Source organism: Mauremys mutica, chromosome 2 (assembly GCF_020497125.1).
Source record: "Mauremys mutica isolate MM-2020 ecotype Southern chromosome 2, ASM2049712v1, whole genome shotgun sequence".
NCBI lineage: Eukaryota > Metazoa > Chordata > Testudines > Geoemydidae > Mauremys > Mauremys mutica.
The window spans coordinates 23,287,885-23,305,636 of record NC_059073.1 but is presented as its reverse complement, the minus strand read 5'-3'; the positions used below and the strand labels follow the sequence as shown (position 1 = coordinate 23,305,636).

Sequence of the window (17,752 nt, the reverse complement as noted above, 5' to 3'; positions counted from 1 at the left end):
TCCACCCTGCTACAAGAAGCCTAGCACCTAACTCAGGCTTTGCGGATTATCGTATGTTCCCGTGATATTTTAGGCACTGTAGCACTCTGCACAGCAATGCCTAAGTCCCTTTGTGGATCCCACCCTTAGGGACCTCAATGACCTAGGTGGCAAGGGAGGTCAGGAGCTAACTGGTAGCACATCTCAGCACTTGATTCTGCAGAAGGTACAAATTAAGGGGGAATGAGTCCTAATCCTGATTGCCCTCCACTAAATCCAACTCCATAGTGCAGAGGGAAGTTGACAGGCAGGAAAGGGAAGGAGGAGATGTGGGTGGTGAGAGGAGGATGGGTAGTTGGCCTGTAATCTGAAGAGGGGTGGAAGGGACCTGTGCCACAGTATACTCAAAACATCACTCACAGAAGCTTCTACTGGCTGTGGAGAAAAGGGGTGGGAGGTTGGAAGGGAAAAGGGAGCGGGCTTGAAGGGCCAGCATTATAAGAAGACCACACCCAGGAATTGTAGGATGCAGGGAATGGAGCAGGCAGTGCTTTTACTACAGGTGGGGAGGCTGCCACTGCAGAGCCCCAGTAATGGACAGATGGGTGTTTGTTGCAGAATGGCTGGGAGTTCCTGGGGATGGAGGAGTAGCAGGAAATGGAACGCTTCAGAGAAGCTGGGAGAAACTGCCAAGTGCGGGAGTAAGCTTACTTGAGAGAGGAGAGGACAATTCTGAATGAAGCCTCAGACCCAAAAACATCTAAGTTCTGGAGTGGCTTGGCAGCTGCAAGTGAAGATAGAAAGACTGCTGTGGAGAGTTGCAAGGTAGAGCTTCTTCAGGCAGGTCTCCAGGACTAGGGTCGCCAACTTTGGTTGGACAAATTCCTGGAGATTTCATCATATGAATTAATCTTTAATTAAAGATTAATCTTTAATTCCTGGAAACTCTAGGACAATCCTGGAGGGTTGGCAACCCTACTCCAGGCATAGGTGCTGGAACAATTTGTATAGTGGGGGTGCTGAAAACTGTTGAACCAAACTGTAAACCCTGTATATGATGGACACCACTTCAAACCAGGGAGTGCTGCTGCACCCCCAGCACCTTTAGTTCCAGCACCTATGTCTCCAGGCAGACGGGAGTGCATGGTCCCTGGACAGAGACTGATGATGACTGGACCCTGCAACATATTACCTGATTGGGCCCGTAGAGGGAGTTCACCTTTTTGGTGGGAAGGGAATGTATTTGCTGAACATCAGGAAGTGGGCTCTGGGTTCCCTTCTCTCCCTCTCTTGTTGAGGGCTAGGGATCTAGAAGGAGGAGGCATGTCGAGTTAATCCAGACTTAATCCTGATAAATGTTGCTTAACCATACACCTTTAGTTTTAGTTGTAAAAAGATCTGAAGTAAAATATTTTTGGAAGCATATGGGTATTTTTTGGTGGGAGACTTCACAATTGTTTTGTAAATATGCACATGCCTCTTTAATCTGGATCTGTGAGCATCCCCAACTAAAGTTCCAAATCAAGCACTGACATGGGATTAATCATGATAGTGACACCACACCAGATAGCAGTGATGAGAACTCAGCCTTTGAGGAAAGAATCCTCACTGACACAGGATCACACCTTTATTGATTTGAAAGCTGCATAAAGACCAGCTACTGGTACAACGGCCACGTAGTTAAAACTGTCTGTGAGGGGCTGCAGGGTCTGGTGTGCCCTACACCTCTCAATCTGATGCTTGGGATTACAATGGATGGTTCCAGAGAGGGAAGCCAATTTTGGCTTTCTAACCATGCTGTGCCCCTAACAATAGCATTGTGTTAGAGAGCTCCTCAGTCGCATGGAGTGCTTCGATTTCCCTGGGATAGTTATCAGAAGGCCTCTATTATGTATTGAGATATGCCTGAACATTAGCAGGAAACTTTAGGTGATCAGAAGTTAACACACACACTAGGATACGCACTTTAGCCAAAGCCGGTGAAGTATTTCACAAGTTTCAAGCTACCAGGCAAAATGAGAAAAGGATTAGCTGGTTTATCCACGTGGCTGGGAAGGGTGTGTCAGAACATAAAGTTCCCGTGGTGAGGCCCAGAAAATCCCCTCAAAGGGAAAGAAAACTTGAGACAAATTGTCTTGCTGATTTTAGCCAAAGGTTCAACATGTGTCCACTGATTTTAGACTGGTTAAGTGTAGGCCAAAATCAAAACCCTTTCCTAGGTAAATACAATGTCAGAGAGAGAACTCAAAATATTTGGATGTTAATTACCACTTAGCTGAAATAAGGGCTGATCTAGGAATATTTGCCACATAACTCAGGGGTAGGGCATTATGACAAATACCCTCATGGTAAAACTTCAGTGAGATGAAATAAAATAAAATAGAATGAAAACCTAAATCTGGATTAATAATGCTGCCCTGACATGGAGAGGACAGTGCTTAGCCAGTTGGGTTCGTATTTTCCTTCATGATAGAAAAATATGCTCTGTGGTGATAGTGATGTAGAGAGAAATGTGCTTCCCCTCCAAAATTACTGCTGTTTACCAAAAATGTCAGCTAGAGATCTCTGGAGATACCTCTTTAGGGGTATTAGCCATGCTACAGTTCAGGTGGCTGGCAAGATTAAATTGCCAGTGCAAACTGGCACACAAACAGCCAATATAAATTTCCTTGTGACTGTTACTGCAGAGAACAATATAGTCCACAATATGGTTAGATTTTGGAGATCACAGAATAAATCTTTATGGGAAGAGAATATCTTTATTTTACAGTAGCTACAAAGGAAAAGCCCACAACTCTGCACAGTCTGAACTGTAGTTTGGGGTTTATTGGTGGGGGTGGGAGGAATAGGTAGTATCTAGAAATGTCTACTACCAGGGCCAAGTAAAAGATGAGGCTCTTTTCAGCACTACTTAAGGTTTTATGTAGAGTTTCACGGTACTAAAAACCAGAACCCTGGCAAATAGACTGCAAAAAATGTTCCTATAAGAATCTACAAGATGTGACCAATGCCATAAACTTTAATGAAGGTTGCTATGGCTAGGGAGATAGAACAAGTGGAAAGTATTTTTACTGACAGGTGCAATGAAGGAATAGTTGTCAGCACTGTTCAGCAACACGGTAAGGATAATCTCTCTGCTATCCCAGAGCACTGGTGAATACAATGATGGAAAGCCGTTCCACAGAACTTTGCTGCAGGGAACAGTTGGGATTGACTCAGGTGCTCCACAATATATGCTGAAGTGTTTTCCAGAGGACCTAAAGATTTGACTAGTGTAGCATGGCCTACAAACTAGGAGAGCTCCCTGTGAAACTGTGGCTAAGCAAAAACAGAACGATATAGCTGATCAGACTGAGTTTAGTTTAGAATCAGAGAAGCAACAGCATATGGGCTGTTTGTGATGGTTAAGGCCCTTTGTTACTGGCTTTTATTTTGTTTAAAATTTCCTAGGAGTTGATCAGTGTTTATTACAACAAATAGAAAATGGGTGATATTCAGTGCAAAAAATTAACTTCACTGTTTTATAGATAAATATTGGGGGACAGAAGGTCAGAAAAAAAGCAACAAAAAGAGAAAAGTAAGAGTTTATGAAACCATTTCTCTAATCCCCATTGCAGAAATTAAGCTTCCTTTTAAAACAGTTTTCTGTTTCTTACTCTTGATAGAAGGGGCTTCAGTGTGAATTCCAAAAGACCTGTGTGGTGTAGGCTCACAACAAGTTGTTTCAGTGTCTTTTCCAAGGTCCGTCCTCCTGCAGTCCTGGAGGTAGCCGAATTCAGAAAAATATTCTCTCCATGTTAGCTGAGCCAGGCAGGACAGTGAGGATGTGAGAAACTGCCTGGCTCAGCTTTGGGAATTTGGTGCAGTGGGTTTTCCATATTTCAAATGGAGTGATGTCACTGTTGTCTGGAGGGAAGCATCGCCATGTGCACATGGAATTCACTTTCCAGTTTAGCCCTTTTTTCATTAGGAGCCATGGGGAATCCAATACAAAAATAATCATGACATTTATCAGTAGAGGACACCCTTTTGCAATGGGAGATCAAATAGCACAATGACTTTCCAGAATGATAGCTTGCTCTAAAGAGCTTCAGGGGACATATTATGAGTGACAGTAGCTTTCCATTTCCTTGACAGCTCTGCGTTAAGGTCTTGGAAAGCCTTTCCGAGCGTATCCTGCTCACTGACTGGCAAAAAGGACATGAAAAGATTTGTTTTTTTCCCTGGACTTTCCCCAGATGTGCTTTGTGCTAAAGTTCCACAGAGACATTGTTGATCAAAATGCCACACATCTTTGTTAGAGAACGTTCTGTCTGTTGAAGAACAGGATTCCCGTTTCTTCTGCACTTCATATGATGGCTGAAAGTTTCAATCAGCACTCAAGGAAAGCAGCAGGTGGCAGGTGCCCGGCCAGTGAAGGGATTCCCAGTTCTCATGGTGGGAGGCAGGTGGGACTGGTGGGGGTTGCCTGGTATTCACTGTGATGTAGCAGTTGAAGAAACCTTTTTCTCCTTGCGGGTCTGTTGCTGCAGCAGTCAGGTGACCTTGCCCATCTCGCTCCCCCACTGCAGCATAGCAGTTACACTCCTCTGAGCAGAAACACTGTGAGAGGAGACTGAGCTGTTATCTTTCCTTCTGGAATGGGGAGCTAAGTCCAGGAAGTTCTGGAGCATCCCAAATTTGGTGAAAATAATGTGGTTTTTTTAAAAAATCCCAGGAATTTTTGGGGAAAATCTATAAAAATTGAAAACAAAGGGCCTTAGTGATGGTGTGGAGTTAAAGATGCTCAGATGCTACCGTGCTGAAGATGGCATAAGAATCTATCTAGAACAGTAGATAAAAAGGACCAAATCTTCATCTTGTATATCGAAAACCAGGCTCTCATTGATGGTACAGTTAAAGATGTCTGTCCATCACCACAAATGGAATATACCTTCAACACATTAACAGTCACTGGTTTTCTACCCCAAATTTGGTATCTGGTTACTGATAGGTCACAGGGACCCCAAGAGTATATAAAGCAGCCACATCCTATAGTCACAAGGACTTTCTTGAATGGAATATCAGGCTATTTGGACTTTGCAATGCCCTGGTAACATTCCAACACCTTTTGGACAGAGTCCAAGCAGGGCTATTCTTGGATGATGCTATTGTTCTTGGGAAAAGTGTACAGGCAGTGCTAAATAGGCTCTGGTGAGTTTTTCAACACTTATTTACTGCTAAATTAAAGCTAAAACCTATTAAATATTGTTTATTTGGGCATCAGTTCTCATATATATTGTAGCTAATCGCTGAGACAGGGATTGCTATTAACCTGGGGGAGATCTGCAAAACTGAGTGACCAGTCCCAGGGAATGATTAGAGCGCAGAGAAATGGAATCCAGCCGAGGTTCTGCCAGACAGCATGTCACAGAGCCATCAAAATCCAGATCACCGACAAAAATGTAAAGGAGTTTATGCAACACCTCAAAGGAGACCTAGAATGAAACCAAGCAACATGGATTTCCCACACAGACACTTGACACTCCCATTAGGAATCAGGCTAGTGGTGTAGTAGTCTGGCATCTCTGACAGGTGTACCTGTGAGTTCATTGTTTGATTTGACATATTTGTACTTAGGAATGTAAGAGATTAGATATCAAACAGCAATAAAATGTTCATGCTGGGAGGGCCTGTATATAGCTGAATGCTGGGATGACCACAAGGTTGTCTGAGCACAGAGTGGGGGTATTATTACACAATGGGGTTGTAAGGGGAATTCAGTTCTTGAGAGAATGACTTTGCCAAGCACCAGGAAGTGTGCGCTGGGTTCCTTTGGCTGTGTCTCTGCTTTTGAGGTATAGGGAGCAGAGTTATTCTGCTAGTTTCCATTCAGAGTTGATCCCACTAAATATTTGCTACCCATCCTTAGTTTTAGCTTATATCATTAGGGAACATGTTTTAGAGAACATGAGTTATTTGGGGGGACTTTATGATTGTTTTATAAGTGAAAATGTACCTTTACCACCTGAGTTTCTCCCTCCAGTTGGTGTTTTGTTTCTCAAAGTTATTATTTATTTTTAATTCACTCAATGCTATTTTTTCCTACAGTGATACAGTTTTGGTGTATAGGTTTTACCCCAGGGGGAATCACCACATTTTTGGTCTGTAGTACCTTGAGTCCATGTAACATTTTTTTCTTAGAACCCCCAAATCTGTCAGTTGCTGACAAAGTAATAGGCATCAGAGCTCCCAAAGATAGGACTCCTTGCTGGCTCAAGAAGGCCAAATGTCTCTGCCTGAGAGCCCCACAAAACAAGTAGCTCAGGCACAGAAAAGTACAGCCCCTAGTTGGTTCCTCCAGCACTTGTACCAGAATAGCAAATAGGGCAGGCGACTAGCTTGGCTTAATAGTGAAATCTTTGGTGAGCTTAAACTCAAAAAGGAAGTTTACAAGAAGTGGAAATTTGGATAGATGACTAGAGAGGAGTATAAAAATATTGCTCGAGCATGCAGGGGTGTAATCAGGAAGGCCAAGGCACAGCTGGAGTTGCAGCTAGCAAGGGAAGTGAAGGGTAACAAGAAGGGTTTCCACAGGTATGTTAGCAACAAGAAGGTCAGGGAAAGTGTGGGACCCTTACTGAATGGAAAAGGCAACCTAGTGACAGATGATATGGAAAAAGCTGAAGTACTCAATGCTTTTTTTGCCTTGGTCTTCACAGACAAGATCAGCTCCTAGACTGCTGCACTGGGCAAGACAGTATGGGGAGGAGGTGAGCAGCCCTCAGTGGTGAAAGAACAGGTTAAGGACTATTTAGAAAAGCTGGACATGCACAAGTCCACGGGGCCAGATCTAATGCAGCCAACTCCTTTAGCACCCTTGGCTAATGTGATTGCAGAGCCATTGGCCATTATCTTTGAAAATTTGTGGTGATCGTGGGAGGTCCTGTACGATTGGAAAAAGGCAAATATAGTGCCCATATTTGAAAAAGGGAAGAAAGAGAACCCGGGGAACTACAGCCTTACTTCAGTCCCTGGCAAAATCATGGAGCAGGTCCTCAAGGAATCTGTTTTGAAGCACTTGTAGGAGAGGAAGGTGATCAGGAACAGTCAACATGGATTCACCAAGGGCATGTCATGCCTGACCAACCTGATTGCCTTCTATGATGAGATAACTAGCTCTGTGGATATGGGGAAAGCAGTGGGATGTGATATATCTTGACTTTAGCAAAGCTTTTGATATGGTCTCCCACAGTATTCTTGCCAGGAAGTTAAAGAAGTATGGATTGGATGTATGGACTATAAGGTGGATAGAAAGCTGGCCAGATTGTCGGGCTCAACGGGTAGTGATCATTGGCTTGATATCTAGTTGGCAGCCGTTATCAAGCGGAGCGCCTCAGAGGTTGGTCCTGGGGCCGGTTTTGTTCTACATCTTTATTAATGATCTGGATGATGGGATGAATTGCACCCTCAGCAAGTCTGCAGATGACACTAAGATGGGGGAGAGGTAGATATGCTGGAGGGTACGAATAGGGTCCAGCATGTCCTACACAAACTGGAGGATTGTCCCAAAATAAATCTGATGAGGTTCAACAAGGACAAGTGCAGGCTAGGGACAAATTGGCTAAGCAGCAGTTCTGCAGAAAAGGACCTGGGGATTACAGAGGACGAGAAGCTGGATATGAGTCAGCAGTGTGTTCTTGTTGCCAAGAAGGGCAACGGCATATTGGGCTGCATTTGTAGGGGCATTGCCAGCAGATCAAGGGAAGTGATCTAATCGGCACTGGTGAGGCCACACCTGGAGTATTCTGTCCAGTTTTGATCCCCCACTACAGAAGGGATGTGGACAAATTGGAGAGAGTCCAGAGGAGGGTAATGAAAATGATTAGGGGGCTGGGGCACATGACTTACGGGGAGAGGCTGAGGGAACTGGGGTAATTTAGTCTGCAGAAGAGAAGATTGAGGGGGGATTTGATAGCAGCCTTCACCTACCTGAAGGGGGGTTCCCAAGAGGATGGGGCTAGGCTGTTCTCAGTGGTGGCAGATGACAGAAGATGAAGCAGTGGTCTCAAGTTGCAGTGGGGGTGGCCTAGGTTGGATATAGGCTGACCAGACAGGGGGCAGGAGTAATAGGAGCCTATATAAGAAAAAGACCCAAAATCGGGACTGTCTCTATACAATTGGGACATCTGGTTACCCTAGTTGGATATTAGGAAACACTATTTCCCTAAGAGGGTGGTAAAGCACTGGAATGGGTTACCTAGGGAGGTGGTAGAATCTCTATCCTTAGAGGTTTTTAAGGCCTGTCTTGACAAAGCCCTGGCTGGGATGATTTAGTTGGTGTTGGTCCTGCTTTGAGCAGGGGGTTGGACTAGATGACCTCCTGAGGTCTCTCCCAACCCTAATATTCTATGATTCTATTATTCTTTTCTGGTGCACGCTGTAACAAGGCTATTGCACAATAATAAATGCTCTCTGACATCTGCACCTTGTTTGTACCCCGAGATGGGAGTCAGGAAGGAATCTGATGCTCACGAAAAGGCAAATGGGGTAGATCTCTTTAGAAAAATGTAGGCAAGAATAACCAGAGAATATCTGCCAAGTAACAATCCTTTGGGAAACATTTGGAGATAAAAAAAGGGAGCTGGTATATTAATATTGGAGAGACTGGTATCGAATAACAGAAAAGCAACACTAATAAGAGTTACACTGCTAAAAACAGGCAGTAACTGATTTAATAGATACATGGAATGCAGTGGAGAATGTACAGTTAGTTACCAGTAAAAGCATTCATTTGATAAAATGCCACATAAATAGGGTTCAGACCCAGCCAGAAATGAACAGAATTGAAAATAGAGTAATGCTGAGAGTAAAGACCCACAATTGGGCACTAGTATCAAACGGAAGACAGCAGATGTCAGTTTGCAAATCTACATTATTCTCATGGACCAAGAGGAAAGTGGAAGTAAATGTAATTGGGATCAAATTTACTGATGACCCCAAAACCAGAACGGCAGCAAAACCTAAGAGGAGAAAACAGAAATACTCAGTAACTCAGAGAAATGGGGACATCTGCTCACTGCAATGCTTCACTGCTCCTATCTTATGTAAGGGGGTGGTGTATTCTTAGGAAAGGTGATGTTACCCAGAGCAGGGAAAGATTTATAGAACCAATAATGATTGCAAATGTAACCATATTTAAAGGTTCTTTTTATAACACCCTGCAAGGCTTCCACGTGAAAACATGAAGGGTTCTTAAATGGAAATGCAGCCAATAGACCACTTAGCTTAGATTCTGTAAGAAACCCTGTGTTTAGCTCCTCTAACAGTTTTTCCAGAAGCTTATCTACCTAGTTTGGTAGGTGCCAGTTTACAGGGAAAGAAAACATCGGAGTGTTTTATTTATCCCAGATTTCCAAGAAGGGCAGCCCATGACCATTGTTATATTTCCTTATAGGGTGGATATATGTCTGTTTTCTTCCTGGTAAAATGTTTATCACTTTGGCACGGAGAGGAGCTCTCTTTATGTGGCAACCCACTCCATTGCTGAATCCTATGGATAGTCCCTTATTCTGAATTCAATTGTACTCGAGGATTTGGTGTAGTCCTTGAAGGCATCACAAGGCAGACCATGTTTAAATTTCAAGTACAAGCATGCAAAGCTCAGGAACGCAACATTCAAGTCTAGTAATTTTCAACTTAAAATATAAAAGTTTTGGGAGGACTCCAAGGACAGATAGACAGGTGGATGCATGGAGGGGTTGCCAGAGGCTATGGTTCAGAGTGTCAAGTGAAACCTAGCAGGAGTATCAGAGACCCCACAGGAAAATGAAAAAGTGCCTCCTGTGCTCAGTCTATTTTATTATTCCTCTTCCATTTGCTAAAACAAAGCAAACCAGATTTCATAAATAGGAAGATTTCATATAGCGTATTTCTGTATTAAACATGGTGAAGTGCAGCAATACAGCAAAACTAATGACTGAGTGTGGCACTTCGGATTTTTCAGACATCATGAAATAGGTTCTGAAAATGAACTTTTGATAACTAATTTAGTGCTTATTTCTTTTTCCTTTGCTTTATTGTTGCTTGAATGCCTCATGAGATCCTTCAGAGAGATCCATAATGAAATAATTGCTGGGTATATCCCCACAGTCCAGTCATAAATCTTGCCTTCGGTTGCCTTTTGTGATGTCCATGCTAACTTCCATAGTTTCCAAATACTGCTAGTGTTTTTTTTCCTCTGTATTTATTTCTCCATTTTTCAAATCTTTGGTGACCAACTTACTTCGACACATCCTTGTACAAGTTCCACACCGATGAAAAAATGGCTGCTAATAAATAAAACACATCAAAATATCAGTTCTTTGATCTGTGAAATCTGTTGGGCCCTAGCATATAATTACATAAGTCAGGATACACGCTTTTTCAACAACCTTCAGTGATGAAGGACAGAGGTTGCTATAGCCTACCAACCTCTTGGCAATCCCTAGAAAGGTTGCTGCAGATTCTGCAATCATCCACCGAGGCACTGTCATAAAGTAGAGTGCATGGTGAACTCTTCAAGGATAACATTGTCCCTCTGGTGCACTGTGTAACCAGTGGGAGCCGATATCAGGTTAGACCAGGCCAATGCTGTATTTTCCTGGGTCCTCTGAAGTCATCGTCTCTTAGGTCTTGATCTCGTCAGCCCCAAGGTCTCAACTCTGCTTCCCCTCTGCCCTGAGGTAGAGTAAGATTACCTGGCACACTGGGGCTCCAGTCAATGTAGGTGACCAGTCTTGTGAAATACACTCCTGCTCCCAACCTAAATGGAGGAGTGGGCCCAAAAGTTCCTCAATTACTTCACCAATAAAGAATCCAAGTGTTACAGGATATCACGGTAGTGTGGAAGGAGAACACCACATCTTGAAGAACCACTGTAACTGTAGAGTAAAACAAGATTTTTTCCTTTCTCGAGTGGTATTCCATACGTATTTTGCATGTGGTGCCTCACAACCAGTGACTTTGTAGGGAGAAGTGCAGAGTCTATTTGAATAATGATTGTAGGACAGCTCTGCCAACACAGGCATCAGATCTTGATGCCTCAACAAGGGAATAATGCTCTGTAAAAGTTTAGACTGACCCCCCACCCTATGGAGCCGCCTTGCACATTGCAGAGACTGGTACGCTTCTCAGGGAAGCTGCAGAAGCTGCTCAAGCCCTAGTAGAGTGGGTTCTAAACACCATGGGTGGATCTAATCTAGATAACTCATAACGTGATTTAATAAAATTAGACACCCACATAGACAGTCTGTGGGTAGATATTGCCTGACCCTTCATACTCTCTGCAAACACTATGAAAAGCCATGACGGAATGACTTCGTTCTATCCAGGTAAACTGATAGAATACCAGCTACATCAAGGGTGTATGGTTTTGCTTCTCCCCTGGCTGGTGTGGGATTCGGGAAAGAAACCTGGCAAATGAATCAACTGAGCTAAAGGTTCTTTTTTTTTTTTTAAACATTTTCTCGGTAATGATTTTAACCTTAAGAGTAAACAAGCTTGTTTCAACAGCACCATGGCAGTTACACTGTGTATGTCTCTCAAGAGAAGGCATCCTTCAACAGTGTCTTTATGGGAAGAGGTGGAGAAAACAGTCCTCCTATGCATACCCAGAGTGAGTCTTTCCACCAATTTAATGATGAGAGATCTTCTGGGGGAACTTGTACACTTATGCCCATCCATGTGATGTCTCTTTGGTAGATACACAGATTTCAGCCACCCTTGCAGGCAGTGCAGGTGAAGTCTGGCATGCTGTGTGACATAAGTGTAGGAGGGCATGTGACTGAGAAGTCTGAAGCAGGCTCATATGGACATTTGAGGGTAACCTTGAAGCTGGCTGATGAGGCCTACTGTGGCACTGAATCTGTCTTGTGGCAGATAAACTCTTGCCATTGTGGAATCTAGCACGGCCCCTATGAAATCTATTATCAGAGTCATACTAGAATTGACTTTTCTCTGTCAATTCTGAGACCCAGGATAGTGAAAAGTTTTAAGAACATGTGAATGGAGTCATTCATTTGTTGTGGTGATTTCCCTCAAATTAGCCAATCATCAAGCTACAGATGTACCTGGATCCCTTGCTTTCTCAGGTAAGCCACCATGACTGCCAAGCTTTTGGTGAATATTCTTATCACTGTTGAAAGACCAAAGGGCAGGACTATGTACTGGGAGTGAGAATATCCCATTTGGGATCCCATGTATACTCTGTGAACTGGGTGGATTGATAAGTTAAAGTCTGCATCCTGCAGGTTGAGAATAAATAGAATCTCAAAATTTTTCAAGCAGTTCTTGATCAAAGCATTGGGGGGGAAGGGATAGCTCAGTGGTTTGAGCATTGGCCTGCTAAACCCAGGGTTGTAAGTTCAATCTTTGAGGAGGCCACTTAGGGACCTGGGTCAAAAATTGGTCCTGCTAGTGAAGGCAGGGGGCTGGACTCAATGACCTTGCAAAGTCCCTTCCAGTTCTAGGAGATTGGCATATCTCTTATTATTATTATTAAATTTGCTGTCTTCAGGTGGGTGCAAGATGAGTAGTCATAGAATTCCTTGGGGAATTCCTACAGTGAAATTTCTGCTTTTCCCTAGGTTGTTCAGAGGATCTTTGTTGAGGACCTCTGTCTACAATAACCTTGCAGTCTGGATTATTTTCTTTTATGTGCTGTTGTATAAACCCCCAAGGATAAAAGAGTAGCATGCACATCTTTCAAGAAGTGCAGGACTTCATCAGTCTTGATGTTAAAGAGATCACAGTTGTCTGGACTTCCTTTGGTATCCCTGTAACCATGAAGCTCTGGGCATGACAATGGATGTGACAATAGATCTTGCTGCTGTGTCTGATGCATCTAGTGCTGCCTGAAAAGAAGTACCGGCTATAAACTAACCCTCATTGATAATGAATTTTAGTGCTTCCCTGTGCTCTTGGAGAAATTTTTCAATTACCGGTAAGTTAGATACTTTGTCCCAATGTAGGTAATTGTATTTTGCTAATAGGGACTGATAATTAGCAATATACATTTCTAAACTTCAAAACAAAATTGTTGGGAGGATCTTTAGCCCTTGGAGTTGCTTTCAGAGGCCTTTGCTGTCTGGACTGCTCATGATCAGCCACGATCACTACGAATCCTTGGGCTGGGTGAGTGTAACAGTATTGGAACCCAGTTGATATTGCTTCCTTGCCTTTTTTAAGATGGGCTCTGCAGATGCTGAGGTTTGCAAAAAATGTTTTGCTAGCTCTAATAACTGCTCATTAACAATTTCTCCCTGAAATTATCTGATGCAAAAGATCAAATAGCTTCTGTGATTTTTCCTGCAGTTTCAACTGGAATCTCATGGGAATACACCATTTGATGGAGCAATTCTCAGAAAGGCTTCATCAGGTGACAAGAAGTGGTGGGCACTACCGCCTCATCTAGGGATGACAAGGAAATGGCTCCTGGAAATAATTGCTCCTCTGTCTGAATGTCTTCCTCATTTTATTGCTCATCTTGCTGCTGTGTGAGGAAGTGCATCCTGGGGAGGAGAACTTTGTAGGGGAGGCAGTTCTAGCCTTGCAGGGGCAGTAGGGGTTGGTTTCCTTGTAGATTGCATGCTCCAAGGTGCCGAGTAGGACCAGGGCTGAATGTTATAGCAGTAAGGGGTTGAGGGCCTCAGGGTGCATACTAAGGTGAATTCTCTTCCCTAGATCCCCTTAGGTCTTGGTCTATAATGTCCGTCCCTAGATTGTCTGTCTGACCAGTAGGAGTCAAAGAGTGGGGCTGAGATGAGTGGGTAGGAGGTGACTCTCTGCTGTGCTCTGAGGGAGAGGTGCAAAAAAGTATTCCTCTAGTGGCAGGGCTACTCTAACAAGGGCTTGAGGGTGAGCTAAAGTCCTCTTTTATTGTCAGTACTGAAGACGTGCTTGGCCCTGTCACAGTGTGGTTAGTTTGTTACCCCAAAATTTGGACCCAAGCCACCCCAGTAATGGCCAGCCTATGACTGTAAGACGATTGTTAATTTGGCCCATTGCAATGGGTAACAGGAGGTGGCCTGCCCTTGGGGAATTACCCAGGCTTTACCGGGGAGTTTGTCTCTGACCCTTAGAGGACTCCCCAGAACAGATTAGTTCTGTTTACCCTGGGGAGGCTACGGATACAGCCCTCCGCTCAAGGATTGCCACTCAAGCACTAGTTCTTTGAAAATAAATTAATGGTTATTTAAACACATAAATCAATTACAATATATTCAACAGGATAATTCAATAACGCAAGCTGCAGTAAGGTGATGCAATGAACTACACCAGTGGATATCAATCTTTCCAGACCACTGTACCCCGTTCAAGAGTCTGATTTGTCTTGTGTACCCCCAAGTTTTACCTCACTTAAAAACTTACAAAATCAGACATAAAAATACGAAAGTGTCACAGCACACTATTATTGAAAAATTGCTTACTTTCTCATTTTATCGTATAATTATAAAATACATCAATTGCCTATAACTATTGTACTTACATTTCAGTGTCTAGTATTCAGAGCAGTATAAACAAATCAGTCTATGAAATTTTACTGAGTTTGCTAGTGCTTTTTATGTAGCCTGTTGTAAAACTAGGTATATATGTAGATGAGTTGGAAGACTGCTGAGTACCCTCAGGGGTACATGTACATGTACCCCTGGTTGAGAACTACTGAACTACACTGAACCACCGAACTACACATCCCATATACAATACAGTACACATAACCCCTTATACGTATGAATAAAGCCTCAATGCAATGTTGGAATATAATACAAAACCTATTACAATGTAACATACAAATCCCTTATACATATGTATAAGACAACATTACAATATTACACGTTAAATAACATTACTAAGTAAATAGCATTCTATGAGTGGTGATCAGGCAATCATAGAATGGGTGGGGTAAAATCCATTCATATGTAGACATCCCGCTTTATTTACAACCATACCCATGCATTCTTTATATTCAAGATAATTATACTTACACCTACTCTTCTTCAAATCTCTCTGATTTGTCTAGGTCCTTCTGCTCTGTCAAAATGCTTTCAGCTCTTTGATCGATTCTTTTCCCTGCTTCTCCAAGCTCCACTTTCTGATCTGCTCCACCCAATCTGCTACAACTGCTAAACACCCACACTGAAGCCTGTCAGCTCTCTGCCTTATATAAGATTTTTGACCCTTTCTGAATGGTTGCTCTCTCAATGCTAGCAATTAGCATAGCCCCCTCCTGGTGGGGTGATACCTGTTTGGCCAATCAGCTTCACATGTCATTTGAGCCAGACCTCGCTGAGAACCTCCTTCTCACTTGACTGACTTCTCCCTTCAGATATTTTGGAGTGAATTTAATCTCACCCTGCTGAATTTTACTTCACTCCACTAACCTGTATGCTATTGGTCAGTTCAGCCTAAGTCCTCCATTTTGATTTTCTGAGGTAAAATCATTGCAGCCACCATTTTGGATTTCTAGTTAACCTTACCTTAAACTACCACTATTTAATATTAATAAAAAGCCTTAAATCGCCAACTAAGTACATTTTTTGTGCATTGTTAAGCATTATGAGTCTGTCACAACTTTTGTTATGCTAATTGGGGCAGATGAAAGTTAGGATGTTTTCGCCCTCTTTTCATGCTTACAGCTGCGTGGCTGATTGCTCTCCTTGGTGCTGCTGCTTTTCTTACACAGGATAATGCAGCTAAAAGCCTCTTGTACCAAGGTAGCACTGTGCACAGCACTCTCAAAGTGGATAGTAGTGGTGACTCAGGCTGTGCAGTCATCTGTAAATCACAGACTGCGAAAAAACAGTGCTGAGAAGGTCAATGTCAAAAGCAATTGCTCTGTAGTAGCCGGTACCAGGGTTATGGGTAGTGAGGTCATCAGCACCTTGTGCACCAATGATGGTACTAAACAGTTGGTACTGGGTGATGGATTGATCTCCATTCAAGACTAACAGTGGTAGGTTACCCATTTCTGTGAAGGTGCCAGAGGAACCCTGATTTGTGTCATGAACAGGTCTTTAACTGAGCAGTTTGAGACCATTTATGTATGCCTGTCTCTACTTGAGCCCTCAGAGGATGACCTCAGTCAGTGCTCACTGCTCCTTCCTACCCCTTTCAGAAGACTGGGTGGAGGAGGACTTAGCTTCTCTCAGAAGATGACACCTTCTTGGATGAATGAGGCCAGGAGTTCAGGGATAGGAGCACTCAGAGATGCAGTCTGCTTGGGTCTGTTACAGGTTTTTTCCTCTGGAGCTGAAGATGCCCTCATTGAAAGTTCCAGGAGAAAAAGCTTAGTTGGGTTTCTCTAGCCTTCTGAGTTCTTTTGGAGAGTGAATGATACATTGAATACTCACTGAGGAGTGCCTACTTCAAGTGCCCATCTGTCAGCTGGATAGCCAGTAGAGGAGAAAGTTTTGAAGCCTGGAGACATCGCTTCAGACATAGGGGCTAAAACCTATTACCAGGGAAGAACCTAACTCTGAGGGGGGCGGTTTTGAATAGTGGATGGGTAGTAATAACTGAAAATAACAAGCTACAATGATACTATTTACACTACTACTAACTATACACAAACAGAATTTAAATCACACAGCACTCACAAGAAGGGTTCCCTCTCACAGCCCCAAGAGGTATGAAAGAATGAAGGGATGGTTTGGCCCACTCAACATTTTATGCCTTTGGGTGGGAAGGCACAAAGGCATTTGGGGCACAGGTCTGGCTCCAACAGACATCGCTGGCCAGAAGAATCTGATCTTGCACCAGAGGGGGAATACATATGGACCTTCACTAGAAGATCAACTAAGGAGTTAGCCCCAGTGTGAACCAACCAGTACAAGAGACCTTCAGCTAAGACCATATTAAAAATGGTACCTCAGATATACAATGATCTAATCACAGTAGCTATGTGGGGGAGTACAAATCTAGAAGCCACAGATAGATCTGCAACATCTAGATCTAGTGAGCTGGCAAACTGACATTGGAAATGAGACACACTGGTGCACAGAGATCCATAAGGCATGAAGAAATAAGGCTGTGTGGCTCTCTGAAATGGTGAATTGTTTATATCTATGACAGGAAGCCAGTCAGGAGGAGAAGTTGGGGAAGGTACTAGAGATATGTGCTTCCATGAAGCAAAGAGAGATGGAGCTTTGGGGATACTACTACTTTCCTTAGTCTAATCAAGTTCCTTGTTCACTGGTAGAGGAGAAAGCAACTCTTCCTTTACCATATTACTTGACAGGCCTCATAACCCCAATACCATTGTCACTCTTAAGAAACATGTGCCACGGATGGGACTCCCATTACATCAATGGTGGTTTATACAAAGATCAAGAGTAGGATATGGCTAAATGGCTGTGTCAGTCAGCTTCTTCCTGCTAACCAGCCTGCACTACAGTGTACATACCACACAAGGAATAAGAAAGACAAAATAATCAATTCCCAGCTGGAAAAGCCAGGCTGTGGTCCTGCCCCACCACACCTTGATTCTCTGACAGTTAGGGGGAGGATGCTTTCACCTGGATCCAGGAGAAATAGGAAGCAGAGAGTGGTTTCTCAGCAGCAAAGGAGAACAAATCTTCTCTCATCTACTTTCAGTGTAAAGAAGAACAGAAAGGGAAGCATATCTAGCATAGAGCCTGCAGCATCAATGCTGCTCATCTGCCTAAAACTCTGAACTCCGCCAAAAAAGGCCTGGAGAAGCAATCACACAGAACTCTTTGCTGCTTTATTTCTTGTTTTATTTTGGAAAGAACTGAAA

The 17,752-nt window shown here is 43.2% G+C and overlaps 1 long non-coding RNA gene across 1 annotated transcript in view; it reads right to left on the bottom strand.

The window, feature by feature from the left end:
* LOC123362889 overlaps positions 1–15,298 on the bottom strand; it is a 43,056-nt gene extending 27,758 nt beyond the window's left edge. The window contains exon 1 of the long non-coding RNA XR_006576625.1: positions 14,982–15,298. This is a non-coding gene — a long non-coding RNA (uncharacterized LOC123362889). The remainder of the gene's footprint in view (positions 1–14,981) is intronic.
* Between the last annotated feature and the right edge of the window lie 2,454 nt (positions 15,299–17,752).